The sequence below is a fragment of the Bos grunniens genome, chromosome 8 (genome assembly GCF_055505025.1).
Source record: "Bos grunniens cultivar Pamir isolate PY7600 chromosome 8, Bosgru_T2T1.0, whole genome shotgun sequence".
Classification (NCBI taxonomy): domain Eukaryota; kingdom Metazoa; phylum Chordata; class Mammalia; order Artiodactyla; family Bovidae; genus Bos; species Bos grunniens.
This window is the reverse complement of record NC_141172.1, coordinates 89,217,866-89,234,399: the sequence shown is the minus strand read 5'-3', so window position 1 is coordinate 89,234,399 and position 16,534 is coordinate 89,217,866.

The window sequence follows — 16,534 nt, the reverse complement described above, 5'->3', positions numbered from 1 at the left end:
TGGCAAGTAGAGAGTGTCGTGTGCATGCTAAGTCACTTCAGCCATGTCAGACTCTTTGCCACCCTATAGACTGTAGCCCAAGAGGCTCCTCTGACTATGGGATTCTCCAGGCAAGAATACTGGAATGGGTTGACATGACCTCCTCCTGGGGATCTTCCCTACTCAGGGATCAAATCCAGTATCTTTTGTCTCCTGCCTTGGCAGGAGGGTTCTTTACCACTAGCGCCATCTGGGAAGCCCCAGGGAGTATGATGCCTAGGGTTAAAATCTGTATTGAGACAGAACCTCTTAGGTGTCTTTGTTCACTTTGTCAGGCCTCACCTTCCTCACTTGTAAAATTGCAGTATTATCACACCTCTTTTATAAGGCTGCTGCTGCTTTTAAGTTGCTTCAGTTGTGTCCAACTCTGTGCGACCCCATAGATGGCAGCCCACCAGGCTCCCCCGTCCCTGGGATTCTCCAGGCTATTGGGGATTAAATGGATGAACAACACACACAGACTTGGAAGAACAGCATCCAGTAAAGAATAAATACTATGTAAGTGTTTGCTATTATTTTGACCAATGCTATTATTCACTTGTTAATAAATGAATAATACTCATTCATTATGATTCTCTCATTCTTCAAAGAATGTCAAGTTTAACTGGAGGAACCCCGTGCTGGCTTGATGCCTTTAAATGCTCAGAGTTGGATGTGTGTGGGAAAGGGCCTCTTGTATAGTCTAGCACTGAGGCCTGTGGGTGGGAAAATCGTAGAAGCTGCTGAGCTAGCCGGCAGAACTTGGAACTAGCGTTTCCTTGCTGGTTGAAACCCTCTTCTGTCCTCACACCATTTGAGGCTGTTGGCTGCCTGGGTAACCTGGATGTGAGTGCGGTGAGTGGGACCTGTTGTGGTGGTTGCCATGGCAGAGTTGCTGTTTCCAGGCAAGGGTCAAGTTAACTCAGCGGCTAACTCCCAGGTCAGTGCATTTAGTCCTGTCCTGGAAAATTCATCAAGGGCTTTGAACCATCTGGTGGCACCTTGGAGTCTAGCCTTGAGCACGCAGGGCATATGTGCGTGTTAGGTTACTTCAGTTCTGTCTGACTCTTTGCGACCCTATGGACTGTAGCCCACCAGGCTCCTCTGTCCATGGGGATTCTCCAGGTAAGAAAACTGGAGTGGGTTGCCGTGCCCTTCTCCAGGGCATCTTCCCGACCCAGGGATCAACCCAGGTCTCATATCTCCTGCATTGTCAGGTGGATTCTTTACCACTAGTGCCACCTGGGAAGCCCTGAGAAAGTGGGGGACATCACACCAGATAAACTGCTGCCTGGAGCTGCAGGCCAGATTCCCTCAGGATCGCACCCCACCCACACACATCTTCTTGCAGACTTCAGTCAGATTGTCTAGTCACAGAGAAATGGTTTTGAGCATGAGGCAGCAGCCTTCTTGGATAGCCTCTGTGGCTGCAGACCCTCTGATTGGGTTTAGGGGTAAATTGTTGTTTAGTCACTAAATCGTGTTTGACTCTTTTGTGACCCCAGTCTCTTCTGTCCACGGGATTTTCCAGGCAAGAATACTGGAGAGGTTGCCATTTCCTTCTCCAGGGGATCTTCCCAACCCACGGATCGAACCTGCATTGGCCGGCGGGTTCTTTACCACTGAGCCACCAAGGAAGCCCTTAGGGGTAAGTACCTGTTGTATAATAAAGGATACATCTAGTCTTTGTCCTGGGATCCTGGCATGGAGCTTTTAAACCCTTAGGAATTCCTGAATGATAGGAGTGTCTTATTGGTAATGAGCCCTTGGACCACATATAAGTTTATGTACTGAGGAGACTCATGATGGATGCATAGAATCCATCAGAATGGGGTGGTCAATCCAGAAGCACCAACCACATGATTAGAGGGTTGGGGCTTAGAGCCCCCATCAGCCAGACTTCCCACCCTCCAGGGCAGGGGGAGGGGAGTGGCTGGAGATTGGTTTCAACCACCTGGCTGACCAACGATTCATCATTCAATGATGATGTCATTAAACTCCAATGAAAACTCTGGACACCAAAGCTTCCTGCTGCCCCCTGGTTGGTGAACATGCGATGTGCTAGGACGTGGTGTAGCCTGACATGTAGGAAGAGTGTTACACAGAAGCTCTGTGTTGGGGACCCCCCCCAGATTTCATGCTATGCATCTCTTCATTTGGCTTGTCCTGATTGTATTTGAGGAGAAGGCAATGGCACCCCACTCCAGTACTCTTGCCTGGAAAATCCCATGGACGGAGGAGCCTGGTAGGCTGCAGTCCATGGGGTCGCTAGAGTCGGACATGACTGAGCGACTTCACTTTCACTTTTCACTTTCATGCACTGGAGGAGGAAATGGCAACCCACTCCAGTGTTCTTGCCTGGAGAATCCCAGGGACAGGGGAGCCTGGTGGGCTGCCGTCTGTGGGGTCACACAGAGTCGAACATGACTGAAGCGACTTAGCAGCAGCAGCAGCAGCAGATTTGTATTTGAACTTATGGAATGAGGTTCATGACATTGTACAGGAGACAGGGATCCAGACCATTCCCATGGAAAAAAAATGCAGAAAAGCAAAATGGCTGTCTGGGGAGGCCTTACAAATAGCTGTGAAAAGAAGAGAAGTGAAAAGCAAAGGAGAAAAGGAAAGATATAAACATCTGAATGCAGAGTTCCAAAGAATAGCAAGAAGAGATAAGAAAGCCTTCTTCAGCGATCAATGCAAAGAAATAGAGGAAAACAACAGAATGGAAAAGACTAGGGATCTCTTCAAGAAAATCAGAGATACCAAAGGAACATTTCATGCAAAGATGAGCTCGATAAAGGACAGAAATGGTATGGACCTAACAGAAGCACAAGATATTAAGAAGAGATGGCAAGAATACACAGAAAAACTGTACAAAAAAGATCTTCACGACCCAGATAATCACGATGGTGTGATCGCTGATCTAGAGCCAGACATCCTGGAATGTGAAGTCAAGTGGGCCTTAGGAAGCATCACTATGAACAAAGCTAGTGGAGGTGATAGAATTCCAGTTGAGCTATTTCAAATCCTGAAAGATGATGCTGTGAAAGTGCTATACTCAATATGCCAGCAAATTTGGAAAACTCAGCAGTGGCCACAGGACTGGAAAAGGTCAGTTTTCATTCCAATCCCAAAGAAAGGCAATGCCAAAGAATGCTCAAACTACCACACAATTGCACTCATCTCACATGCTAGTAAAGTAATGCTCAAAATTCTCCAAGCCAGGCTTCGGCAATATGTGAACTGTGAACTTCCTGATGTTCAAGCTGGTTTTAGAAAAGGCAGAGGAACCAGAGATCAAATTGCCAACATCCACTGGATCATGGAAAAAGCAAGTGAGTTCCAGAAAAGCATCTATTTCTGCTTTATTGACTATGCCAAAGCCTTTGACTGTGTGGATCACAATAAACTGTGGAAAATTCTGAAAGAGATGGGAATACCAGACCACCTGACCTGCCTCTTGAGAAACCTGTATGCAGGTCAGGAAGCAACAGTTAGAACTGGACATGGAACAATAGACTGGTTCCAAACAGGAAAAGGAGTACATCAAGGCTGTATATTGTCACCCTGCTTATTTAACTTATATGCAGAGAACATCATGAGAAACGCTGGACTGGAAAAAGTACTCAGTAGGAGACTGAAGCAAGGGAGTCTGGCCTTTTTGTCACTCTTTCTCTTAATTCAATTGCAGGAGCATCACCACAGGTTAACCTGGTGGTTCCAACAGTAAGAACCCACCTGCAATGCAGGAGACCTGAGTTTGATCCCTGGGTTGGGAAGATTCTCTGGAGAAGGGCATGGCAACCTACTCCAGTATTCTTGCTTGGAGAATCCCATGGACAGAGGCACCTGGCAGGCTACAGTCCTTGGGGTCGCAAAGAGTCAAACACAACTGAGCAACTTTACGTTCACCACAGATGACAGCTGATATGATTTTTTCCTGTTGCCATTTTTGGCTTGGATCTTTCCAAATTCCTCCAAACTGGAGTATATAAAGCAGCTTTGTTTAGGGAATCAGCAGGGGCTCTCATTGGTCCAGTCACCCTCCAAGAGGGCTGCAGAAGACCTTCATTTAGACCATCAATAACTGTTTTATTCACCCCATTTCTTCGTAACTGTTTCAGGATTTCCATTCCATGGCACGAGTCCTGTGGCTCTCCCCTCATCTTTGCCCCTTCCTTTGGCCATCAGCCTTCCTTGTCATGTGCTATTTCGGCACACCTTTTTCCCTTGGATATTGCTCTGAGACTAGATGCAGTAATTTGAGTTGGGTCTGCGTCTGAATCCCCAGCATATCCTCCACTGAGGGCCCGGAGACAAGAGGCTGTGGTTCCCCAGCCATAAGCTAAGCTTAGCCTTTTCATTTTTAGCTCTCACATAGAACAATAACCAAGGGATTGTATCTTTTGGTCTTTTCATATTATTTTGCATTTCCTTACACATCCACTGAGCCAACTCCCCAGAATTTGGATTCATCACCTCTAAATTCCACTGGGAACTTCTACCTCCAGGAACTGACATCAGCATAGCAGCTGCTCCATACCACTGGTTATTCAAGGTGGAGTCCCTGAGAAGAAGAGTTTTTTGGCTAATCTGAATGGAGGGAAATTGCCAGCCTGGTGGCAGTGTTTGCTGGACTTGAAAGAGTTCCTGCAAAGGTTGAGTGAGACGCCCCAGGTGTTCTGCAAACTGGAGTGGAGGTCCTGACAGGGGCTGAGTAGTTTGAGCACAGACCCCAAGGACAGAGATTTTATTGGTGTTCTGGGTCACACCTGGCTCATGTCAGATGACTTACTTGAAACCATTTTTTTCCTTGTAGAATTCCTTAACTGAATTTTTAAACCACATTTTGAAGCTTAAAAAAGATTACCGAAAGATTTGCTGTTAAGTTCCCCTTTCATTCTCGTGATTCAGGTGAGGGAGTGAGGAAGGAAGCAGAGGGGAAGCTCGAGCCCTCCCACTCCTGGACTAGGCAGCACCCGATCCCCCCGGCCAGGGATTTATCCAGGCCTGCTGGGCCCTCCTGAGAGGGTCCCAGGGGTGGGCTGGGGTGCACCTGGTGTCTCAGCTTTCATACCTGCTTCGGCCGCTGGCTCCTCCTTTCTCATTTTGGAGGCTGCGGGCTGGAGTGTGTGGAGAAGTCCCAGGTGCTCTGCTGCTGCTTCTGTTGCTAAGTCGCTTCAGTTGTGTCTGACTCTGTGCGACCCCATAGATGGCAGCCCACCAGGCTCCCCCGTCCCTGGGATTCTCCAGGCAAGAACACTGGAGTGGGTTGCCATTTCCTTCTCCAATGCATGAAAGTGAAAAGTGAAAGTGAAGTCGCTCAGTCGTGTCTGACCCTCAGCGACTCCATGGACTGCAGCCTTCCAGGCTCCTCCATCCATGGGATTTTCCAGGCAAGAGTACTGGAGTGGGGTGCCATTGCCTTCTCCGCCCAGGTGCCCTAGGAGGATTCTGTTCAACTCATGGCTCCTTACGTGGTGCGAGGGCATCCCCCAGAAATTAGAAACAAGCAGAGTTCTGTTCTTTGTGGGACCGTAGGCGACTTGGAGAGCCTGGGCCATGGGAGGCAAGGTGGCCTCTGCTCTATTTCTGAGGCTGCCTAGGTGCAGGCGTCTGGGGTTGCGGGCCTCCTCAGAACTCCATCCTGTCATGACCCTGCCAGAGTGTCTCCATGAAATGCTTCCTCTTGACCTGGGCACATGGAAAGAGTTTCAGCAAAGAAGGGTCAACCGTCCCCTCACACGGCGGTGGGCAGGGTTCCAGGTTCCCACCTGAAATGAGTCTGCATTTAGGCTTGTGGCCAAGACCTCATGGGCAGATGCTGAGGTAGGGCCTGTGTGACCCACATTGTATCGTCCAGAGGCAGCTGAGATGCTACTGGGTGGGGGGTGGTGGGCAGGAGGGCGGGAAGGCGGGCTGGAGCCTGGGGACCAGGAGCCTGGGGCAGGAGAGACAGAGGGAGGTATGAGAGAAGGATGGTCACAGAGGCGGGTGTGAAGGAGGGCAAATGGGGGACAGAAAGAGGGAAGGATGGGGAAGTGGGGAGGGGAGGAGAGGAGGAGACAGTTGTGCGGAAACATGTTGAAATACGTAGACAGCTGCGCCGGTAACGGGGAGTGCCTGTCGGGGTCCTAGACAGCGGCCTCCTGTGCAGCGGTCAGCCCAGTACTCAGGGTCACCGGGATCCCCTCTCTAGAAGTGAGACACTGCATGGATTTCTGAGCAATTCTTGGCATTAGGATGAAGAACTGACTCTAAGGTTCTTTTCCTTTGTGCTTATTTCCCCCTGTTAATGGCTTTTCCTCACACTTCATGGCTTACTGCAGCTTCAAGGTCTAAGTTAGAGTTTAAGAGTCAGCCTGAACACCGTCTCTGTATCAGTACTGTGTTATTTCGGAGGAGAAATGAGACGGTTTTGCCTTTGAAAGTGCAGGGGACCCAGCTGCTGCCTGTGTGTGAGGAGAGGGCTGGTTGTACACTCAGTGACGTGGGTCTGAGGTCACACCTGGTGTCCGGGGTGAAGCTGTCATCTCCTGCGTGAGGATGGGGTATGCAGGTGATCTTGGGGGGCACTATGGGGTACAGGGGCTCCAGGCCAGAAGGGGTGGACCAACCTCCTGCTCCTTCCCAGCCCTGAGAGCCCACGAGGGCAGCTGGTGTGGGGGTGTTTTTGGTGCCTTCCTGGACAGAGGCACAGATGCCCCACAAGGACGTTGGGGAAGCCTCTGGGTGTGAGGCCTCTGAGGAGAACACAGGGCCTGAGGGGCCCGGTGACCCTGAGTACAGGGCTGGCTGCCGCACAGGAGGCCGCTGAGAGCCTCAGGCCATCCCAGCATGGTCACCAGTCCCCATGAGGCTCAGCCTTCAGCCTTGCCACAGCTGAGGTGGAAGGTGGGAAATCGGGAAGACTCAGTAACTGAGAATTTGGGCACTGATTGCTCTGAAGGAAAGTTGGGTAGAATAGTCCCCAGAAAAATCCTCAAGAATGCAAAAGGCAGGTGTTTTAACTTATAAGAAGAAATGGGATTCATCTACAACAAGGTAACTGGGCATGTGGGGACAGAGCAACCTTGGCCAAGGGAGGGGCTCCTGGATCCAGGTGGCCCAGGACAGCCTGGCACAGCGCTTCAGGTGTGTGGCTCCCCTTGAGGGGGGAATGTCTGTAGTGCCCACGGCTCCACTCAGGGTCTTTGTAGGGGAAATGTGTGAATTTGCAACATGTGGGTATGGATGATGCATAAAAAAAGAAACCTCTATTGACCTAGCCTGAAATTGATTTGGTTGTGAAAGTTATTTATTAACGATAGAAAATGTGGAAAATACAAAAGAAGACAGAAGAGAATAGAAATAACCTTCAGTCCGGAAAGACTGAAGGCCAGAGGAGAAGGGGACGACAGAGGATGAGATGGCTGGATGGCATCCCCGACTCAATGGACATGAGTTTGAGTAAGCTCCGGGACTTGGTGATGGACAGGGAGGCCTGGCGTGCTGCAGTCCGTGGGGTTGCAGAGTTGGACACGACTGAACTGAACTGAACTGCAGGCCCACCACTGGCCAGCAGGTCGGTGCTTTTTCTTCTCCTGGGTGTGCTGGCTAACTGTGTGAAACACGGAGGCGTGACCTGAGGATGTGGCAGGGCTGGCCTGTGATGTGTTCACACTGCCCCCTGGTGGCCCCTGCATGGGCAGCCACCTGCATCTCAGAGAGGCACATACAGAGCCAGGAGCAGATCAGAGGGTCTGCTTTATAATCTGGAATCCGGGGAGGGAACCTAACGAGTCCAGGGCTTTGAGGGGACAGCTTCAGAGAGGTGAGCTTCATCCAGACTGTCGGGACTATGGTGGGCAGGGCAGAGGGCCTGTGTACTTAGAGCCGGGCCCAGCAGACAGTGGGTGGGAAGTCCGTCTGCTTTGGCTGGACAGTCACTACATCCCCACCCAGGAACCGAGGAAGGGATGAGGGGGCCTGGGGACCAAAGACTGGCTTTCTTGCTACGTATGTGGAGAAGGGGGTTCGGATCATCGAGATTTGGGCAAGTAGGCAAATGTGATACATTTGTCCCTGTCAGAAGGCAAAGCTGGGGGACACACGGGTGGTCTCTGTCCCCTCCTATCACCACCTTCACTGATGCTGCCTTTTCATAGCTCAGCACTCGGACACTCAGCACTGACTTGGGGAGTCAGTGAGTCTTCCTTCCCTTTGCATCAGCGGATGAAAGGCAGCTGAATATGGCTCTCTCTCCTCCTTTTCCTCCTCCCCTCCTCCTTCTGCTACTCCTCCCCTCCCCTTCTCCTCTCTCCTTTCTTCTTATTAAAATTTGAAGAGATTTTATTAAAAAATTGTAAAAACATTATTTTGAATTGACTTTGGACTCAAAGTTGCCTAATGAGAGCAGAGAATTTCCATCTGTTCCCCTAGTGTTAGCATCTTTGCATGAGTTAATGTGGGGCTTCCCAGGTGGCTCAGTGGTAAAGAGTCTGCTTGCCAATGCAGGAGATGCAAGAGATATGGGTTCAATCCCTGGGTCAGGAAGATCCCCTAGCATAGGAAACGGAAACCTACTCCAGTGTTCTTGCCTAGAAAATTCCACGGACAGAGGAGCTATAGTCCATGGAGCTGCAAGGAGTCAGATGCAACTGAGAACAGATCAGTCCCTGATAATGGTCAAACCAAGGACTCTGCCATTATGCAGCACTGTGAACAAGTCCATGAACCTCATTCAGATATCACCCATGGCTCTGCGAATGTCTTTTTCTGGGCCAGCACCCAGCCCGGTCTCACATGTTATATTTAGTCACCATGTGTCCTTGGCTGTTTTACTCTGGAATGTTCCTCTGCCTTTCTTTGTCTTTCACAACCTTGAGACTTTTGAAGATCAATGGCTGGGATTGGTCACATGTTTTCTCACAATTCAGTTTAGGTCATGCATTTTGGGTGAGAATATCATACATGACAGTGTCCTCCCCGGTGCATCATGTTGTGAGTCCCATGATGTCGGTGTCACACCACTGGTGCCAGCTTGGATCACCTGTTAAGGTGGGCCTGCCAGGCTTTCCTCGTTGAGGTTATCTGCACCTTTGTAATTCGTACAAGTCCAACACTGGCCTTTAAACGCACTGACTTCCACCACCTGACAGTTTAGTTTTCCAGGCCTGCCACTGCCCATCCCTTCTGGAAAACCTTCTGTCTTCAAGCGCTGTGCGGAGGGGAGGATGGCAACTGGAGCAGCGAGGAAGTGGGGGAGGCCTGGGCAGGATGCGGCTTCTGCTCAGTTCCTGATCAATGAGCTCCAAAGTCGGGGGGAGTCAAAGACAATACAAGCAAACACTGGTTTGGCCAAAACGTTTGTTGGAGTTTTCTGTACATTTTATGGAAAAAACAGGAACTTTTTGGTCAAATCGATAGCGTCACTCATTCTTTTTAACTTAATAGTGAATGTTGGTGATTTTAAATGAGGTAACTCTTCTACTAGCTCATTTATTTGTGAATGCCTTGTTTCCAAATTGATAAAAGTGTATTTTGAATGGACTTCGCTGCACAGAGCACCTGCTGACGCGTAAGCCTTTCTCTTCAGTTGTTGTTCCCTCACTCGGTGGTGTCTGACTCTCTGTGGCCCCATGGACTGCAGCACACCAGGCTTTCCTGTCCTTCACTATCTCCTGGAGTATGCTCAAACTCATGTCCATTGAGTAGGTGATGCCATCCAACCGTCTCATTCTCTGTCGTCACCTTCTCTTCCTACTTTCAGTCTTTCCCAGCATCAGGGTCTTTTCCAATGCATCAGCTCTTCGTATCAGTTGGCCAAAGTATTGGAGCTTCAGCCTCAGCATCAATGAGTACCTCTAATGAGTATTCGGGATTGATTTGATTTCCTTTAGGATGGACTGGTTTGTTCTCCTTGCAATCCAAGGGACTCTCAAGAGTCTTCTTTACAGTTGAGAAGGTGTCATTTAAAGGTGATTCCTAACCCTGATCAAGATGACAACAGTTGTGGTTGGTGTCGGCAAACGTGAACCTGGGGAGGACAGTGGTGTTTGGGATATGTCCGTATGGGAGGCCCTGACATCTTTTCCTGTTAATCGAGAGCTCCCTTTGAGCTCTCACTTGCTGGTTCTGTCATCCTCTCACCTGGATTCTGGAAGAATATTTGAGTTGTGAGAATTTTGCTCTTTGTGACTCTGTAGCTATATCTTTCTAAAAGGAAACGGACTGTTTTTTTTTGTGGGGGGGTGGCGGTGAAGATTGAACTGCTCATTAGAGGAGCAGCTTAAGCGAGGAATTGCACGGTTAGCTTTTGCTGCACAAGAAGCATCCCAAAATTTACAGGTAGAAAACAGCAGTTATTTTCTACTGTTTGCAAGTCTAAGAGACTCTAGCGCCAACTCAGTGGTCTCTGCTGGACTCTCCCACATATCTGTGGTCAGATGGCAGACGGGCATCTGGGCACTGTGGTTCTGTTCCTTGTGGTGGCTAATCCCCCAGCAGGCTCACTTGAGTTCATTCCCACGGGAATTCGGGGGTGCCAAGCAGATGCAACTCAGTCAAGTCCGTTTGCATCACATTCAGTGTCTTTCCACTGGTGGCTCTACCCAAAGTCAGTGTGGGAGGAGGCTGCCTGAGGGTGTGAACATGGAGACAAATTATCAGCCATGTTTGCAAGCCGTTTCCCATAAGTGAGACACAAACATCACTGCTTATAGGGCATTAAGCACCAAATTAACAAAATAATGAGAAAGCAATTCCCTCTTCATTTTATGGGGCTTTCTTGGTAGCTCAGCTGGTAAAGGATCCGCCTGCAATGCAGGAGACTCCAGTTGGATCCCTGGGTTGGGGAGATCCCCTGGAGAAGGGGAAGATCCCCTGGAGAAGGGAAAGGCTACCCACTCCAGTATTCTGGAGAATTCGATGGATTGTATAGTCCTTGGGGTCGCAAAGAGTCGGACACAGCTGAGCACCTTTCACTTTTCATTCTATCATGTGTGTGTTCCATAGCTCTGTCCTTTCTCAAATGTATGCTCGCCGGAAATAGAGAAACAACCTAACACATCAACAAAGACTTTCGCTGACAAACTAGTTCCTTAAGTTTTTGGAGCAGACACATCACTTAAAACCTAGACAAAGAAGAAAATTCTGTTATTGTCTTGGAAAATTAGTCAATTCTGTGCAATTATCCTAGGTAGGTTTTTTTTTCCCCTGAGAAGTTGTATTAACATCCCTTTGAATCCAAGAAAATACTTAATGATTGCATGCACAGTTTTCTCCAGTAGTCATGTTATTCTCATGGCTAGGAATTTCATTTCTTGGATTTTTGTTGCTTGAAGTTTCCTTGAACATATCACAGTCCTGTGCATAAATGCAGCAGCAGCAGCACATTACAAATTCTCCTCTCTATCAGATGTCTAGGAATACTAGGAAAAAATATTCCCCAACATTGATTAGAAAAGTATAAAGGAGTAAAGTCAAGACATTTCATTTTGAATCATTACCAAGTTTGATACAGACCTTTCCAGGTATCTTTATCAGCCCCCATCTCCTCCCTCCCACCTGGGTTTTGTGCCTGTCTCCAAGAGTTTGTCTTCACTTGTCCTCAGAGTCCTTGCCCTCTGGCCTCTGTAAAGCTAATTTATTGCCTTGATCCCTAATTGCGGCCCTTCCTCTTTCTGCCTTTTCACAGACAAATTTCAGCTTGGTCATCATTGCTGCTACTGCTAAGTCGCTTCAGTCGTGTCCGACTCTGTGTGACCCCATAGACGGCAGCCCACCAGGCTCCCCCATCCCTGGGATTCTCCAGGGAGGAACACTGGAGTGGGTTGCCATTTCCTTCTCCAATGCATGAAAGTGAAAAGTGAAAGTGAAGTCACTCAGTCGTGTCCGACTCTTAGCAATCCCATGGACTGCAGCCTACCAGGCTCCTCCATCCATGGGATTTTCAAGGCAAGAGTACTGGAGTGGGGTGCCATTGCATTCTCCGAAGAATATTTATTTATTGAAATGAATAAATATTTATTAATGTAAAACATACTTGTGATTGAAAGTATTAAACAGAACCGATAGTCTCAAGATAAAAATAGTAGACCCCTTGGTCACCTTCTCTGTCAGTCACTTTTAGACTTCTATTTAGCTGTTGCTTCTGGCCCTCACCTCCATGCTTGTAGACAAGGTACTTATACCATTATTTCTTTTAGTTTTTTGTCTTTTACATTTCATTTATTTGGCTGCTTTGGGTCTCAGTTGCAGCACACAAGTGCCTTGTGGCATCTGAGATCGTTCGCTGTAGTGCACGGGCTCTACATCACAGGCTCAGGTTACAGTGTGCAGGCTTGGTTGCCCAGTGGCCTGTGGGCTCTTAGTTCCCCGACCAGGGGTTGAACCACATCCCCTGTATTGGAAGGCAGATTCTTAACCACTGGACCAGCAGGGACGTCCCTCGTTATTTCTTGATTTGATAAATTTTAGGCATTGTCAATGGGCTTTCTCCAATGAGAGATTTTTCTTCCATGTCTTCTGTGACATCGTCTAGGAGAGGTGGATTAATAATCAATATTTACGTTACTAGTATAGCTATGTATTGCTCTTTGAGGCTCCAGCTGAATATTTCCTTTCTTGTGAGAATTTTTGTTTCTCCTGAAGGTTGTAATTGTTTCATTTTTTTCTACTTGTTTAATTTCCTACTCACATAGTTTTATATTGTCCCCAAAGGTACAATTTTTTATCATTTGTTCTCCTTTTCCCCCATGAATCTTACCTTCCAAATACTTCTATAACCCACTAAATCTGAACTGTTTGCTGTCTAGGCCCATGGCATATTTTTCAACCTGGAGCTTCCCCTAACTCTTGGGGTTGGACCTGTTGTTTCTTTACTTCCGTCTCTTCCTAATTTTGCCGGAGATTATCTCTAGTAGTTCCTTAAGGAAGGTGAAAGAAAAATCAATTTTGAAATTCATTATATGAATGAAAATGTCTTTAGTCTATTTTTACTTATGACTGATGTTTTGCCGAGTTTATAATTCCAAGTTGAAAATAATTTTTCTTCAGAATTTTTTAGGCATTAGTATCTTTACCAACATAAGATGACATAAGAACCTCACCATACAGTGTAATATGGAGGCTGTTCTATGTGAGCCTTAATTCTAAGCTTACAGATTCATAGACGTTCCTGGTTCCACCCTCTGTATGCAACCAGTCGCCTGACTGCTTCAATATGGAGCCAGTGCGTGATCTTCAGAATGGTCAGTCTTCACAGTGCCGAAGGGCTCTGCCTAGATGATTCCAGCCTATCATGACATCCAGCACATCTTTGTCTTTTATAAAAAACAGTATTTTGTTATTTTCTCAGCAGCTTTTTTTCTGCTATTTTTGTTAGGAGAATGTTGCTACCTATTCTTTGTGATTTTCCTTTTTCAATTGGAATGACGTGTCCATTTCTGAACAGACCTGAAGAATTGCAGCAGCTCGTGTTTCTGTTCTCAGTTTTGCTAGCAAGCTGACCAGGGTGGGGCGCAGCCCTGCTGGGTCACAGCACACGGTGACTTAGTGCATGGAGGGACCAGGGCATGCGGGTGTATCTGGGGGAGGGGTGGGCACACCCTCTGTGGATCTGCGGTGGAGGGGGGAGCCCGGAGCCAGGCAAGGAGATCAGAGCAGCACAGGAGGGTGGGGTGTGAGGAGGCGCTCCTGAGTGGGTCCTTCCTGCCCAGTGATTGAGCCTGGCTGCCAGGCAGATGTCAGGTCCCAGTCCAGTGCTGGAGGGAGAGACGGAGGGAGAGTAACACTTGGTTTGTATAATGGGATCAAATTAGTTCTAATTTTGAATTTAAAAAATCCATGCCATGACCCATGAAACACAAGCCACCTTCAGAAATATGCTTCAAAAATGCATTTAAAACCAGGCAGAGAACAGTCTCTTCTGTCACTAAAAGAAATTGTAAGATGATTTCCCCCAAACATTTCTTGTGTCTTCTGCATGTATCCCCGACAGACAGACCTCTCCCTGAAGCTTCTTGGGAGGAAACAGGGACTCCAAGCTCACAGATGCAGGCAACCAGCCCTGGTCTCCACGTCCTGCATGAATGTAGGGGTACAGGTCTCCAGTGTTCCGGGTCATGCTTTGCTTTGGTTCCTGCCAAGCAAGCATTGCAGGTGACCCAAGGAGGTGGGCACATTGAGTGTCTGTAGCCACAAGGAGACTAGCTGTCTCACTAAGTGCCTCCTTGCGGGTTGCCAACAGTGGGAGCTGCTCCTGAGAGGTCAGTTCTCCATGTCAACAGGGGTAACATGTCTGCGATAATTTTCCTGTGTGGATCCCAGATTTCTGGGCTGTTCCTTCCTTAATGGCACCTCCAGGGGATAGAAGGGGGTGTGTGGGAATGGGGGACAGTGGAGAAAGGAGAAAGGTGGTAACGGGGGACAGGTGGAGACACCATCTGCATTGTGAAGACCTGCAGCCTGGGGCAAGCCGGTGAGGGTGACCTCTGCTTTCAAAGATGAGAAACAGTTCTGGTTTTAGTGGAAAATGCAGGATGCTTTTATTTATTTATTTAAAATTTTTTTAAAATTTAGTTTTATTTGGAGGATAATTGCTTTACAATGCTATTTTGGTTTCTCCCATGCTGCTGCTACTACTGCTGCTAAGTCGCTTCAGTAGTGTCCGACTCTGTGTGACCCCATAGATGGCAGCCCACCAGGCTCCCCCGTCCCTGGGATTCTCCAGGCAAGAACACTGGAGTGGGGTGCCATTTCCTTCTCCAATGCATGAAAGTGAAAAGTGAAAGTGAAGTCGCTCAGTCGTGTCCGACTCTTAGCGACCCCATGGACTGCACCCTACCTGACTTCTCCATCCATGGGATTTTCCAGGCAAGAGTACTGGAGTGGGGTGCCATTGCCGTCTGCCATACAACAACAAAAATCAGCCATAATTATACTTATATCCCTTATCTCTTGAGCCTCCTTCCCCTCCCCACCCCAGGTCATCAGAGAGCACTAGGTTTGGCTTCCTGTTATATAGCAACTTCCCAGCAGCTATCTATTTGTAGGATGCTTTTAAAGTAGAAATTCTCAGGTGTCTTTACACACTCACCTGAGGGTGAAATAAAAGTGTGTGACCTGTTTGGGCAAGACCTCATGCCTTATCCAGCCATGCTGACTTCTTTAGAGGAGCTTGGATAGCTTTGGGGCACTTGAATCACATGCCCCTCCAAAAAGGGACCTTGCCATTCTGAGGAGGGACAGATTCTGGGAGGAGCCTCCCGGGCCCAGCGTGGTGCCGAAGCCAGTAGTGGGGGAGATCTCAGTGGCTTCACACAAAGAGATGCAGGAAGAAAGATCTGTTCCGTACCTCACTTGCCACTTAGGTTACAGGGGAGGAGGATTATAATGACAGGCTTCTTGTGGTTACTAATACAAATCTACTTCCATTGCAACTAACCAACCAACACATCACCCAACATTATTAAGCACCACTGTATACCAGGTACTTAATTGGCATTTCCAAGCGTCACTCATGTAACTTTCATAACAGCCATGGGACACATACTCGTCATTTCACAGACAGGACACTAAAGCTCAGAGAGGTTAAGTGACTTCTGCGGGTCACACAGCAAAAGCATCTGACTTCAGAGCCTTCTGCTGCAGCCTCGGTTGCTTGGATAGCTTTGGGGCATCAAGCTCTTTCAGTGTGGTAGCTGACCTGATTCATGTTTGTTGGGGTTCCCTGAGCTCATGACCAAATATGATGAGTTGTGGAGAGTGAGAGCCCTTCACTGTTTAGGTCATGTCTGCTCTGTCCCAGATATGTATTCTTTAGGACCTCATTCCTTTACTTCTGCAACAGCTTAGGGATGAAGGCAAGTTCTTTGCTGAAAAGCTGCCAACCAGATGTGGTTGCTTCCCAAAATGTTAGGTATACCTGAAAAGTAAACATTCATTTTCTCCTTTCTTTGCTCCAAAAGCTACCTTCTGTGTCTCTAACCCCACTGCCCAGAGATGGCCCCTTGCTTCAGCATTGGTGGAAACTTGCTTGGCCCCTTTACCACTTAGAGCATGTTTTACTGGCTTCCTGTCTCTTCTGGAACCCAGTGTCTGGACCTTAGAACAGTCATGCTATGCTATGCTAAGTCGCTTCAGTCGTGTCCGACTCTGTGCAACCCCACAAACGGCAGCCAACCAGGCTCTGCCATCTCTGGGATCCTCCAGGCAAGAACACTGGAGTGGGTTGCCATTTCCTTCTCCAGTGCATGAAAGTGAAAAGTGAAAGGGAAGTCTCTCAGTCGTGTCCAACTCCTAGCGACCCCATGGACTGCAGCCTACCAGGCTCCTCTGTCCATGGAATTTTCCAAGCAAGAGTGCTGGAGTGGACAGTCATAGTTTCTATTTTTGGAGGCTAGCCCAGATTGATCACTAGTGATTGCTTACAGCTCTGTGCTAAAATGACCCTGAGACATGGTTGGATGCAGTTCTGGGTTCCATTATTAGTGTTTGTTATGGTTAAAGGATGGGAAATGGTGCTAAGTGTGAT